At 35.9% G+C, this 13724-nt stretch overlaps 1 pseudogene; it reads right to left on the reverse strand.

Annotated features, from left to right (window-relative positions):
• Positions 1-5860: 5860 nt before the first annotated feature.
• Positions 5861-13504, reverse strand: LOC113757062 (annotated as a pseudogene).
• Positions 13505-13724: the final 220 nt, after the last annotated feature.

A 13724-nucleotide genomic window follows, 5' to 3' on the forward strand; every position in this document is an offset into this window, starting at 1 on the left:
GCAGAAGATGGATGCTTGATGCATCCGCTGGATCTAAGAGAAAGCATATGGGAGGCAAGGTTTCCACCCACAAAGGCACTTAAGTGCCTTGTGGAGGCCAAGGCACAACAAACACATATACTCAAATGGCTAAAAAGTTAAACTATTGCTACACAAAAAGACAATAATTTATTTAAGACAAGTAAATGCAAAAAGTATTGTTTAAATTAGGTAGTAAAAGAGAAAGGAACGCTATAGATATATTCTGAGAAAAATGAAATAAAGAAAAAAGAAAAAAAATTCATTTCAAGACGAAAAAGATGCCACAACACAATACTAGTACATATTTCAGACATAGAGATATATGAAAATATCAGGTAATTTATGCCTAATTTGAAGAGAGATTAAAGAAGGTAGAGTCAAACCCAAGGTACTAATTAAAATAAATGAGTAAGTCCTTGTTTTTTTTATTAATTGGAGGTAAATAAGCATTCATAATGGTAACTAAATTTGTTATTTATTGTAAAGGAATGAGAGGAAATAAAAAATTAATCTTTGACTGTATATAACATATCAAATCCATAAAATTGAAAAAAAAAAAAAAAAGATATCAAATCGGGCTGTTAGCCAAAAATCAGACTGCATCAGCGATTCAATGGTTGAATTGTTTGGTTCTGTAGCCTTACACTTTTTCGGCCCTCACTAGACCAGAACACAAATTGGTCGAATATTTAACAGATCCAACCATTCGCTCCAATCCAGATCTTAAAAGAATCAATTTGAAACACAAAATTTGTAGATAAAACCAAATTAGCCATTTCATTCTCATCAGAGAATGGGTTTATTAGACATTCTTCAAAAAATTCGTAGTTATAACAAAAAGAGATAAAGAAAAAGGGTTCTCAAATTGCATCTTTTCCAATGATAGGCCAGATTATTATATTTTCAAAAAGTTAGTCAGTGGAAATATTAAAGAAAATACTAGCAAAAATATTTCTAAATAGCAAAAGCGACTTGCCTTCATTTCTTCATCCGGAACATCAGTATTTCCGCCCAAAATTCCTAAACTAGTGAACAAGAAAATGTAGAGGAACCAAAGATAAAAGACTCTAGCCATATTATTGAATCGAGAATAATTGCACATTTGTTATAATCTTTTGCCTTGTGCAAACTCTACATATATATAGAGTCAAAAGCATTTATGTTTTTCCTTAAATTGCAGTTAATATTTCAGCAATCTTTCGTAATGCTGAATGATCTTTTGAACCACAGGTAATAAATGTATAACCAACTCAGTTTTATGGAGATTTAAACTATAAATCCATAAGCTCTTTCCAAATGGACTAAAGTCATACTTAGGATAACTTTTCCAAAAAAAAAAAAAGTCATACTTAGGATAATGTCTCCTCCGGTCCCATAAGTTTTGTTCAACATTATTTTGGCCCCTCTCTTTGTAGATTAAATGAAACTTTTCATCCAATTTCTTGATTTTCTTTTTCTTTAGTTTTTAAGGTAAACAAATCCTCTGGCAGCCAACATGGGTTTTAAGAATCTTACTTTGCTGTCACTTGAGTTCCATGTGAACCTCATTGCATCAAGCTTAGAAGCTATAGGAAAATGTAATCAAACAATATTCGCAGGCAGATTTGCCATGGGGCCGTAAGGGTCAGGGTGCAACAAATTAAGTCAAGTTTAAGTACTAAACTGCTTGAGTTCACTATTGAGTACTCGAGCTAAAATACTTAAGCTCAAACTCGAGTTCGTTAATATTGTGTGTTAAATGAAGCATCAAAAGAGTTTGGTGATTTATGTCACACTTTACCCTCAATTTTTTTGCTAGTACATGTATATATGTACATTATTTGTTTAACATTAGAAGCTAATTAAAAAGGATTAACATTTTATACACTATCAGTGTAGTAATTTTTTTTGTACTAGCATCTTTGGATTCATGCTACATGTGCATGATTTAAATTTTAAATCTAAATCCATACTATGTGGCATGATCTAAAACTTGTTAGTGTAAAAAGAATTTTACATTGACAGTGTATTAAAAAAATTATCCAATAAATAAATTATAGAAATTTTCTTAGATGACTTTTACCAGGAAAAAAAAGAATTTGTATCAGAAACTTGATGCAACTTATTAGGCCTAAAATAATTCTCCTATTGGGTCAAGGATAGGTATCAAGACTCCGCCTAGGATAAGTATTCCTACTGCACATCTCTGTGGCTTGAGACCGCGGACAACCCATTTAAAAAGTATTACAAAAAATAATGTTAATAATGCCAGAGTTATTTAATTTACTTAGGTTTTAATCTAGGAATTGAATTAAAACTAAAACATTGAATCTAGATAACAACGACAGCATAGAGCATAAACGAATACACAATTCAGTTCATTCCAATTCTTCAGGTCAAAGTTTTGATCCTAGTCCATGAAGTGAACTTCTCGATTTATAAGCTGATGAAGAGGAATATTAGTTTCATGGAATAACAAGTTAGATTGAATGGACAATTAGTTAAGTTTGAAGACTCGTGATAGTATATTTGGAAGTTGGTTCTTGCTCACTCCTCATGCATCTCAACTGTTCCTTTTCCGAATTGCAAAGCAATTTCCATTGATTTCATGACTAAAGTTACAATTTTTCTTGTCGCAAGTCTAAAAATGATCAAATCCCAGTGTTGAGCTGATATGATGAGACAATTAATAAATTGTTGGACTACTTACAATGTTGATCACTATTCAGGTGTAACGCATCCCAATATTGTGGGTTCTAAAAACAATTTTTTTTTTTTTAAAAAAAGACAATTGCTGATCAAGAATACAAAATTCAAACCATGATATTGGGAGGAGGGACGGATTAGGTGGTACAGGGAGAGGGGTGTAAGTGAGAGGTCTGGGATTAGAGACCTTCTACTTACACTAACAAAAAAAAAAATTTAAAAACCGAGCTCCTTTTGGATTAGCTGTTTTTGGGGTTTTATTGAAAAATTTTGTTGTAGCAGAGTTTTTAGATTATATTTTGAGATATTTTCAGAAAATATTTTGGGATATTTAAGAGTAGAAGAGTTTCTAAGATATATTTTGAGATATTTTTTAAAATTTTAAAAAAATTTAAACTAATTTTTAGATTATCTTTTAGAATACTTTTTAAAAATTTTTATTGTATTTGAAAAACTAGTTTTTAAAAAACAGTCCCATCCAAATCTTGAAACAAGTTACGTCGCATATTCAATCTTGAAAGTAAAGTTTTGACCTCTATTCTCTGTAAAATTGAAATATAAAAAGGCCTCTTGAAAATGTAAAACCTTTCAAGAAAAAACAAACAACTTCCTCCTTTTTTGAATTAAAGAAGTTGGAAGGGGTTTCTTTCCAAATCTTACTTCCATTTGTTTACTCCGTTAGCAATGTTGGTGTATTTAAACCGTACTTAAACCAAGCTTAATTTATTTTGAGGAGGGTTAGGTTAAATTGTAAGATGGGAGGAATTGTATGTCGAAACTTCTCAATTCAAAATCTCTCACTTATAAAAAAAAAATAAGTTTAGTTTATTCATCGAATAGCTAAACTGTCACATTTCAATTACTTGATTCTAGTTGGTTGCTCGGTTCGATGTTGATGTTATAAGCATTGCAGCATGGCCCTGCTCCTATCTTCCACTGTACTTTTGGGAACCGGAATAGTTACAATTGAGCTAGCTATCGTTAAGAACAGTTGTTGCACTCCGTCCGCAATGTGGTATATGCTAATAGACACGATTGTATTCGTACATTGAGTTGATATATGCAAAAGACATTTATGAGGGCAACAAAGTTACATAAGAGTACACTATATTACGTAAAAAAAGTATAACAATCGAACATTACACTAAAATATCAATGATACCTGCCTCGAGTCTGTCCTTTTGTGCTGACAGACAAAATCAGATTTATATAAGTTTTTTTTTTATCCCAATCCTGTTATGACTTAAGTGTCTTTTCTTCCATTCCTGCGAGTGCTTCACTTCTCAGTTCTCCCAACTACTTAAAACACTAGTTTGGTTTATTAGGCTGGGATGCGCCCTTGCTCCCATTCCACTCTTAATAACCTCTTATCTTCTTATCTCTTTCTCCCCCTTTTATCCTCTTCTTCAGTTGACCGCTGTCCTTTCCCTCTCTCTTTCTCTCTCTCTCTCTTATTCTTAAGCCATAAGACAACCCTGATCTAGTCCAATGTTTTTAAATTCAGACCAGTGAGTGAATCGAAAAACCTTCTGATTTACGGTTTGATCGGTTCAATTGGTTCGATCCCGATTCAAAGGTTTAATAATTTTTTATTCATTTTAGACTTTTAGTATTAAGAATTTTGAATAAAACTAAAATATTTATTTTAGAAAATAAGTACTTAATAAAAATCGGTTGAACCTCTCGATTTTATCGATTCGCAGTTCAACCAGTCAAACCGGCCGATCTGATCTGATTTTCAAAACATTGATTTAGTCAACCTTCCTATGAAAAAGATGAAAAACAAGCTAACTACAAGAGAAATCAATAATGTCCCGTCCTGGACGTCGCATCTTCGTGGCTCTTCATTTTCCTTTCATTTGTTACCTTACTTCATGCGTTCTATTCTAAATCATTAACATATATGTATATTGGATTATCAATTTGGCTAGTAGGTAGCACTCATTAAAAAGGTTTCAAACCTTAGTTTCTTGAAAAAAGTATAATTAGTTTAGAAAAATATTTAAATACAGGGATGGAATAGTTGTGATTGGGTGTACCATATGATAAGTTTAGATCTACTAACGATTGCCTACTGGGTAGCTTTTAGAAAACCGTTAGACTGATTGACTTGCTATTGTTTCAATCACAGCCATGCTAAAAAGGAAAACTAGGGTTTAGATCTCGATAACTTTTTTCTGGACTAAACAACTTTCTACAAGCAGGTCTTAACTTGGAAGAAGATAGTACGTTGATTATTTCTAAACAATTGAACAAATTTATGGAATATATCTCGGATGCCTTTTACCGAGGAAACAAAAACTTTTTTTGCATTAGAAACTGGATACGACTCATGGAAGGTCATTATATCTTCCTGGAAGCAATCTTTAAATCAGCTTCAAGCAAGAACAGCTATTTTTTTATCTTTAGCATGACAAGTTTTTTTGTTTCCTTTTCGATTCTCTTGATAGAATTTCTTTGAAATAATATTTTCCTTTTATTAGTTGATTCTTCAACTGGTCCTCCATATTATGTTCAGCCTTTTTCTATAGATTTTTTTTGGCCTAACGGTAACAATCTCCACAACTCCTATCCTGTGGAAGAGGAGGAATCTAATTGGACTTGTATAAGGATTGGAGAGTGAACCGCCAGATTAGACAAGCACACTATTATATTCTCTAAATTTTTGTTACAAAAGAAGCACATCTTATAATGCACTAGATAGAGTTTGAACCCTGACCAAGTGCATGGGCTCTATTAGGCCGAAGCCCAATGGTTGGCATACGATGTTGAGTTAAATTTCCATTCTTTGTTTAATTTATTTCATATTTTTTATTATATCGATGGAAGCCCTTACATATTTAAAGAATCAAAAAACTTTCATGCAAAGTTTTACAAGATTGGCTTCCAATTTATTTCATACTGGATTGGATAATATCCCACGGAAATACATCAATGAGAATGTGGTTGTTTCCGAAGTTTGCCTTATTAATATCAAATTTTGCTACACGTTTTTCTTGGCATTATGGTAACCACAAAGATTCAAACAAATGATAAATTTAAAACCTACCATCTACCTCATCAATAAAAAACAAAACGTAAAGACAACAAATGATTACACATGTTTGAGCAAGGTTTTCATTCTACTCAATAGCCATTAAACAATATAAAATCATTAATACATTATAGATTCAACTGACGTTTCATTTGTTGTATACAACACAATTGGGCTTCCAACATTATGCACACCATCAAACCACTCAAGCGATGCAGATACCATTGTTTCTATTCCATCTACAGCAATAGTGACATTGAAAGATTGTCTTTCATTTAACGCGTTGAAAATAAGACTGCTTGGCTCCATTTTTATATCACATTGAGAAGTTTTGTGATTTTGGCTTTGTAGGTAGAATTTGATAGACCAACATTTGTAACTGTTCTCTGGAACTCGACTGAAAATGGTTTTCCTTTTCCAACCTTAGCAGCCATCGTTGGATAATTCAGATCCTTTGATTTTGATGGAAGTAATCCGCTGCAAGTGGTCTTACCCCCAAAAATCTTTCTTGTTGCTGGTGAATCATAGTTTAAGCCACAGAAAAATTTAATATAATCTTCTTTAAGTGTCTCGTACACTAGTCCTGGATTTGTTGCTTTTATTGGATCAACATGTCCTGCTCCATAAGAAAACTCAGCATCTCCCCATACGGTATTGGTGGAATTCATCTGCCAGGCTATTATCAAAATGAAACTTCAAGTTAAAAAGCGCAATATATTGAGGATACAAAAGCTAATTCATTTACAAGAAAACGTATTAAAACATGCTAATTCTGTAACAGAAGGAACATGTAAATGTGTTTATCATGCATTAGATATAACCAGTAGTCATAAGAGCTGATTTGATAGCTGAAGAAGACCATTTGGGATTTATTGACTTAACATAAGCAGCCGCCCCAGTAACATGAGGACAAGACATGGATGTTCCAGACAATATACTGTAACCAACATGTCTCTTATCCATTTTTTTGTGGTCCGAGGGTGAACCTTCAGGTGAGAAAGCTGCAATTATGTCCACCCCAGATGCAACTATATCTGCCTGCATTATACAGATATTTGGTTGAGAAATGAACACATAAAATACAAAAATTAGAACTATTTTTTCTCTGTTTATAGATGTAGACTATCTAGTATTGATACCTTTAGAATATCTGGAAAAATAATGTTTGCCCCTCTAGAAGAAAAGGAAGCAACAACTGAAGCTGTTACGTCTGGTATACTTTCACTTTTGAGTATGTTTCCTTCAGGCATCCTATTTAAACAAGAATGTCACATTTAAAAAAATTATGAAATTTATCCAAAACTCATTCACATAAGTATGTTTAGAATAACAAGTTATAAGGTGCTTACTTGGTAGAGTTTATGTAGCTCTCAAGCTGTTTGAATTGCTCAGAGCCTAAAAATGATGCAAGGCTAGGAACTACCTCAGAATAGTCCTCAGCTTCATCATCTAGATTAATAGATCCAAGAGCTTCAGCCTCAGTAGTGACTTCCACTCCATTGTCATTGTTACAAACTACAATCTTTCCTCTTACCAGCTTTGGGTCCAAACATTGATATGCGCAAGTCCTAGAATCCAAAATGAGCAGGAAGATTCAGTGTTTTGTTTAGAAGTTTACAATAACAATTGTTCTTCTGACATAAATAAATTTACCTAGCTTGTTCTTCATCACAATAACGATGCGAAGCAGTCTTACCATATACAAGAGGAAATTTTGTTCCATTCGAGTTAAAGGAATTAACGACATGTCCCTACAATGCCCAAATCCAAGTAAAACAAATAATAACGTAGCAAAATATCTTAGCAACATCAATTCCAAGTTTGAGTACCATTATCTTCTGTTGTATGTAATGGTAAATTTAAGTCTTTCCTATTTACTTTTTGTTTTCCGTGAAAAGGCAACCAACTTGAGTACTTACCTATAATGCGACTCCATTTCCAAGCACAACTTTATTAATGATTTTGCGGTTTATTGTACTTGCTCCAACACTATATAACCAGGGTGCAGTACTTATGACATGTCCAGATCTAACTGTTCCATGATTTCCTGCTGCCTGTACTGTAAGTATTCCTTTCTCTGCTGCATGAAAAGAGCCAATCGCTACAGGATCTTTTCCCAACGGCGTTGGTTCAATTGGTCCTAGTGAAATTGTAATAATGTCAACTCCATCAGAAATAGCATCATCAGAGCTAGCCAACATATCTTCAGATTTGCAGTCTGAATCATCACAAACATTGTATACAGCAATCCGTGCTGAAGGAACTCCCCCTCGTGCAACTCTTTGTGCAATTCTATAAAAGCTTACATTTTGGACAATATTTCCAGCAGCTATTAAGGCAGTATGAGTCCCATGGCCATCTAAATCCCTTGGAGAATCAATTGAACCGTAGTACCGAGCTCCAATAAGTTTACTGTCAAGCAAACACAAGGGTTAGTAAATATCGTGATACAATTAAGAGGTACCAATTTTGTACTTTTTACTTTTTAATAAATGAATAAAGAGCAATTGGAAAGCTTACTTGTTACATGTGAAGTTCTTGCCTCCGGCATAACAACCCCCTTTCCACTTTTTGGGAATAGCACCAAAGCCATAATCATCAAAACTTTCTGATTCTGGCCAAATCCCAGTATCAATAACTCCAATGATTATATCACCTTCAACGCTAAGATTTCGATGAACATTTTGAGGGAATCCCATGAAGTCCCACGATGCAGTAGTTTGGAGTTTTAAAGTTGTACTTGGAATTACCCACACCACATCATTGTGAGCTGTATAATTTGCAAAAAAGGACTTACATAATGACATTTACAATTGAAATAATGCCTAATACATAGAAAACCTTCATATTGTGATGAAATAGCCATATTACACTTACCTGCCATCTTTTGTTGTTCTTTGTATGTAAGATTTGCTACAAATCCGTTAAAACTTCTCTTGTAGCTCCTAATAAGGTGTTCTCTTGGATTATTTTCACTAATTAAAGAGTAAAAGGTCAGATGAAAAGAACAAGAAGGTGCAAAGATTATATGAACAATTAATTTTAAGGTCTTGAATATATGTTTTACCTGCTATTATCACTTCTTGCAAAACCATGATATGCTGCCTTCTAGGTGAATAATTTCCTGGACGGAGACTTCCCATGTATACCATATAAACCTGCTAGCAGAAGAACATTGGTGAAAGGCAACGAGTGAGACTTTAGCTAATCTTTCAAGGCAATATAAACAAATTTACATTGTGGTTACAAACTTGTCAGATGGATGCACAAAATTCTTATCTGCATAGTCGTTGGATGTTCAAACTCCTAGCTTATTGACAGGTCGTCAGCCTGTGCAATAATAAATACCTGCTCAGACTAAAAGTAATTTCTGTAGATAGTGGTAAGCAGGGTCGAATCCACAGGGACTGGAGATATTTGTCTCTTTTAAAATTCAATTGGTAAGAGGGGGATTTCACGGTTAGGCAACTAAAAATAATTAAACAATCCAACTAAAAATAAATAATTAACTAGCACAAATTTAGCAGGAATTAAATCAAGAATAAATAAATTCTAACCAAGGATGCAACTACTCTAGCACAGTCCAATCATCCGATCATTGATGCAAAAGATGTTCACTTAATGTATTAATAGGCTAGTTATAGTCTGACGACCAATTTTTCCTTAAATTATTGATAACCAAGGTACAACCGTTGATTACCCCTAATCAGCAAATACTCCTAGGTACGACCATAGGAAGTAATTTTCCAATTGCATTAATAACTAGAAAAACCTAGCCCTAATCAATAACACGCTACGAGGGTTATTTAAATTAGATCGCACGTTCCCCTAATGTGTAAACACACCAGTTGCCACTAATATTAATCAATCAAACAATTACGGATTTAATTGACTAAATTGGCACGAGATTAATATATCACATTGAACATCGGGCCCTTGACATCCAATTAATAAAATAATCCCATGAAAATTAAATCAGACAACATGCAAATATTAATAGATAGAGGAACACGTGAAAACTAATTAGATCTCACAGATTTTCGGGACTGCGCCGTCGAGTTGACCCTTGACTAGATGGAAGACTTAGCCACTCCGCATAATTATTAAATCACCACACGGATTAATAGATTGCAAAGGCATTGCGTTTTCTATTAAGAAGCAAGGAATAAAAGGTGTTTTTCCCGTTGGGGAATATCGTCGAACACCTGGCGTGTGTCAGAGGCCAGTCAGGAGAAAGAAAAACTAAAACTAAACTAAAAGACCAAAAACTAGAGATGTCTTCTTTCCCTACGTTATCCCTATTTAAGAAACAAAGGAAAGATAGACTAAAGCTATCTAGGTGGTCCCCACACATGTGGACAAAGCCTCCAAAGTACTTCTTGTTCCAAGTCTCTTTTACGTAGCTTTCTTTGAAGAGCCCAAATGACTTATAGCTTTGTGGTCCCCACCAATCCAAGGGCCCAAGGATTGAAGCCCTTAGAAGTCTCCATATTCTTCATAAAATCCCTCCTTTTTGGTAGTTTTCTATTTCATTCCTGAAATTAAGTCCAGGCACCAAATATGAGTAGATATCAGCAATTAACACAATATTTATCAGGGATAAAAGGGGAAATTAATAATAATATTACTAACAAATTATACCCTATCAATTCCCCCCACACCTGAATCCATGCTTGCCCTCAAGCATAAGACACCAAAATTTGATAATGGTCATTGCCCAATCTACCAAGTTGCCAAGATATTCAAGAAAGAACCACATATCGGGCACTAGTAATTAAAATCCGAGAAGCATCCCCTCAGTTAGCCTCTAAACCACAAACTCCTTCAATTTCCAAATTAACTAATCTAAGGAAAGGGAATGGCACGCAACATTTATCAGCTAATGGTCCAAATATTCACACGAGTCCCCATATTAAGTCCATAAACCAGCAAGCTTCCCTATTGTTTATTCTCTCTCTTTTTTTTCCCTTTTTTTTTCTCTTTTTTTTTTTTTACATTTCTTCAAGCAATAATAATATTTGACACAAGAAGACTTAGTCTCTAGCCGCCGGGGCCTTTTGACGCGAACTCCAACATTTTTAGATGAAGGAGTCCGGTTACTCAGCTCCTTCCGCTATACGACCATGTACTCATATAAAGTACCACCTTTTGACGCGAGAATCTACACTTTTAGGTGCAGATCCCCGGTTACTCAGTAGTGACTAATAGCGGAGTACAGTCCAGATTATTCACAGCCAAACAAAGCCAAAAACATGAAATACCAACACTAGCAACTAAGCATAGGGGCAGCTCGCCTCATTATCGCCAAACATGGAGAACTGGAGTCAATATTGGACCAGTTCACCTTAAAATGCCAACAGTCATTCCCAACGCCTAGAAAAGTTAACAAAGAAATCAAAAGAGCCAAGCAATCCGATATTCACCAAGGAGATATCTTGGATCCAACCACATCAACCCGATACATAATTATTTTAAAAACTTGGCAAAAGTAGAATTAGAGTCAATGAGCCAACATCCAATCAATTTTTTTTCTCTTTTCTTTTTCTGTTTTTTTTTATATATATATTTTTTTTATTTTTATTTTCAGGAGAGATAAGCACTAAGAAGAAAGAAAGAAAATGAGCAACTAGAAATAAAACTAAAAACTAAAGAAAACTAAAAACACTAGCACCCCATTAGACCCCCCCACACCTATAAGACACATTGTCCTCAATGTGACAAATAACCAACAAAAATGGGGGAGAGGACAGCAACACTTCCCTGAAATCCGGTCAAAGAGGTGGGCGAGGTGGAGCTGGAGGAAGGCACGGCTGCCTGGCTGTGCGGCGCTGAAGAAGAAGAGGAGAGCCCGCGCGAGTGGGTGGCGTGCGTCGCGACAGCAGGTGGAGGTGCGCGGCGTCGGCGTGCGCGTGGACGGCGGCGGGGCCGTCGGCGTGCTGGGCTGGCGGACCAGCAGGGGAACAGAGTAGAAGAAAGAAAGAAAAGAGAAAGAAAGAAGAAGAAAGAAAGAAAGAAAGAAAAGAAAGAAAGAAGAAAGAAAAAGAAAGGATTTTTTTTTTCTTTTTGTTTCAATTTTTTTTTTTTTCTTTATTTTTTTCTTTTGTAACAAAAAAGAAAGGAGGTAGCTACGGTTAAAAGAAATTTTTTTTTTTTTTTTTTAATCCTTACCTTTCCCGCGAACGTGACGCGGGCGCGCCATGAGAGCAAGAGAGCTCCCAGAAGTTTGTGATGTTTCTGATCGTGAGCTCCCTGCACATCACCACGCGGGCACGTCATGAGGGCAAGAGAGCTCCCAGAAGTTTCTGATCGTGAGCTTCCTGCGCATCACCACGCGGGCACGTCATGAGGACAAGAGAGCTCCCAGAAGTTTCTGATGATTCTGATCGTGAGCTTCCTGCGCATCACCACGCGGGCGCGTCATGACTGAAGGGCACCTATAAATCAGCAAAAACGAAAATTGAAACCCAAAATCAGTTGAATTCAAGGAGAACACCTCTAAACTACCACACGAAATTGAACAAACAATTAAAAGGAACAATTGGGTTGCCTCCCAATGAGCGCCTTTCTTTAATGTCTTTGGCTAGACATTGAACACCACTCTTCAATCTGGGTGTAACTCAATTTTCCTGGAAATCAGTGGCCCTCCCCCAGGATCCAAATAGCCTTTGAGTGCAGCCTTTTTTCTTAATTTTCTACTCCTTTTCACCTCATACAGTGCTTTCATCCCCTTATACTTGTTCTCAGTAAGTTTGAATTTATCCCTACAAGCAAACTCAGAAAATTCTTGCACAGAGGGATTAATAGCATGAATAGCAAACACAGGGTGAGAGTTAATAGGATGTTTCATTGTATCGAAAATATTAAAGTGGACTAGTTCTCCATCAAATTCCATGGACAATGTACCCTTATTAACGTCAATTTTTGTCTGTGCTGTGCTAAAAAAGGGTCTACCTAGTAGCAAAGGTGAGGGGTCAGGGGAATGATCATCATCCATGTCAAGTACATAAAAGTCAGCCGGGAATATCAATTCATTAACTTTAACCAGCACATCCTCGACCAACCCATCAGGGTATGCATTTGTTCGGTCAGCTAATTGAATTATTATCTCGGTTTCTTTTAATGGACCGAGATTCAGAGAAGCATACATAGATTTTGGCATTACGTTGATCGATGCTCCTAAATCCAGCAAGGTATTTCTAATCAGAGTATTACCTATCTTGCATGGGACAGTAAACCTACCTGGATCCCCACACTTTGGTGGTAGCTTTCTTTGGAGAACTGCTGACACATTCTCCCCAACAATAACTCTTTCATCTCCCCTCAGCCTCTTTCGATTGACACATAGGTCCCTCAGAAATTTTGCATACTTCGGCACTTGCTTGATGGCGTCTAGTAGGGGGATATTGATCTCTACCTTGCGAAACACCTCCAGGATCTCTTTCTCCTTGTCCTGCTTCTTCGATTTTTCCAACCTGCAAGGAAATTGAGGGGGATTAGTTTTAACTGTAATTACTGGGTCTGGAAGTACCTTAGATCTGCACCATTGCTGTCCTCCCTCTCAAGTTCATTTTCGATCTTTTTCTCATCCTTATCCTTAGGGATCATAGGTTCAGGCCCCTGAATTTCCTTCCCGCTCCTTAAAGTCATTGCGCTTACGTTCTTCAGGTTCAGTTCAGGTTGGGATGGCAATCTTCCATTTACTTGGGACTCCAAACGGTTGATTGTTGTGGCCATTTGACTTATCTGATTCCTTATATCCTGCATTTCGGAGTCCGTCCTTTGCTGATGTTTGCCATAATGGCTTGCCTTCCGTCCTTTGCTTGATGTCTTGCATAATGGTTGCCTCAGTCCTTTGCTGATTTTGCATTAATGGTTGCCTTCCGTCCTTTGTTGATTTTGCGCCATGGTTTGTCATCATTTGTTTCATCATCTCCTCCAAAGATGGACCAGAGCTTGGGGGCGGAGGTGGTCGGGATTGGTATTG

Source organism: Coffea eugenioides, unplaced genomic scaffold (genome assembly GCF_003713205.1).
Source record: "Coffea eugenioides isolate CCC68of unplaced genomic scaffold, Ceug_1.0 ScVebR1_2682;HRSCAF=3756, whole genome shotgun sequence".
Lineage (NCBI taxonomy): Eukaryota > Viridiplantae > Streptophyta > Magnoliopsida > Gentianales > Rubiaceae > Coffea > Coffea eugenioides.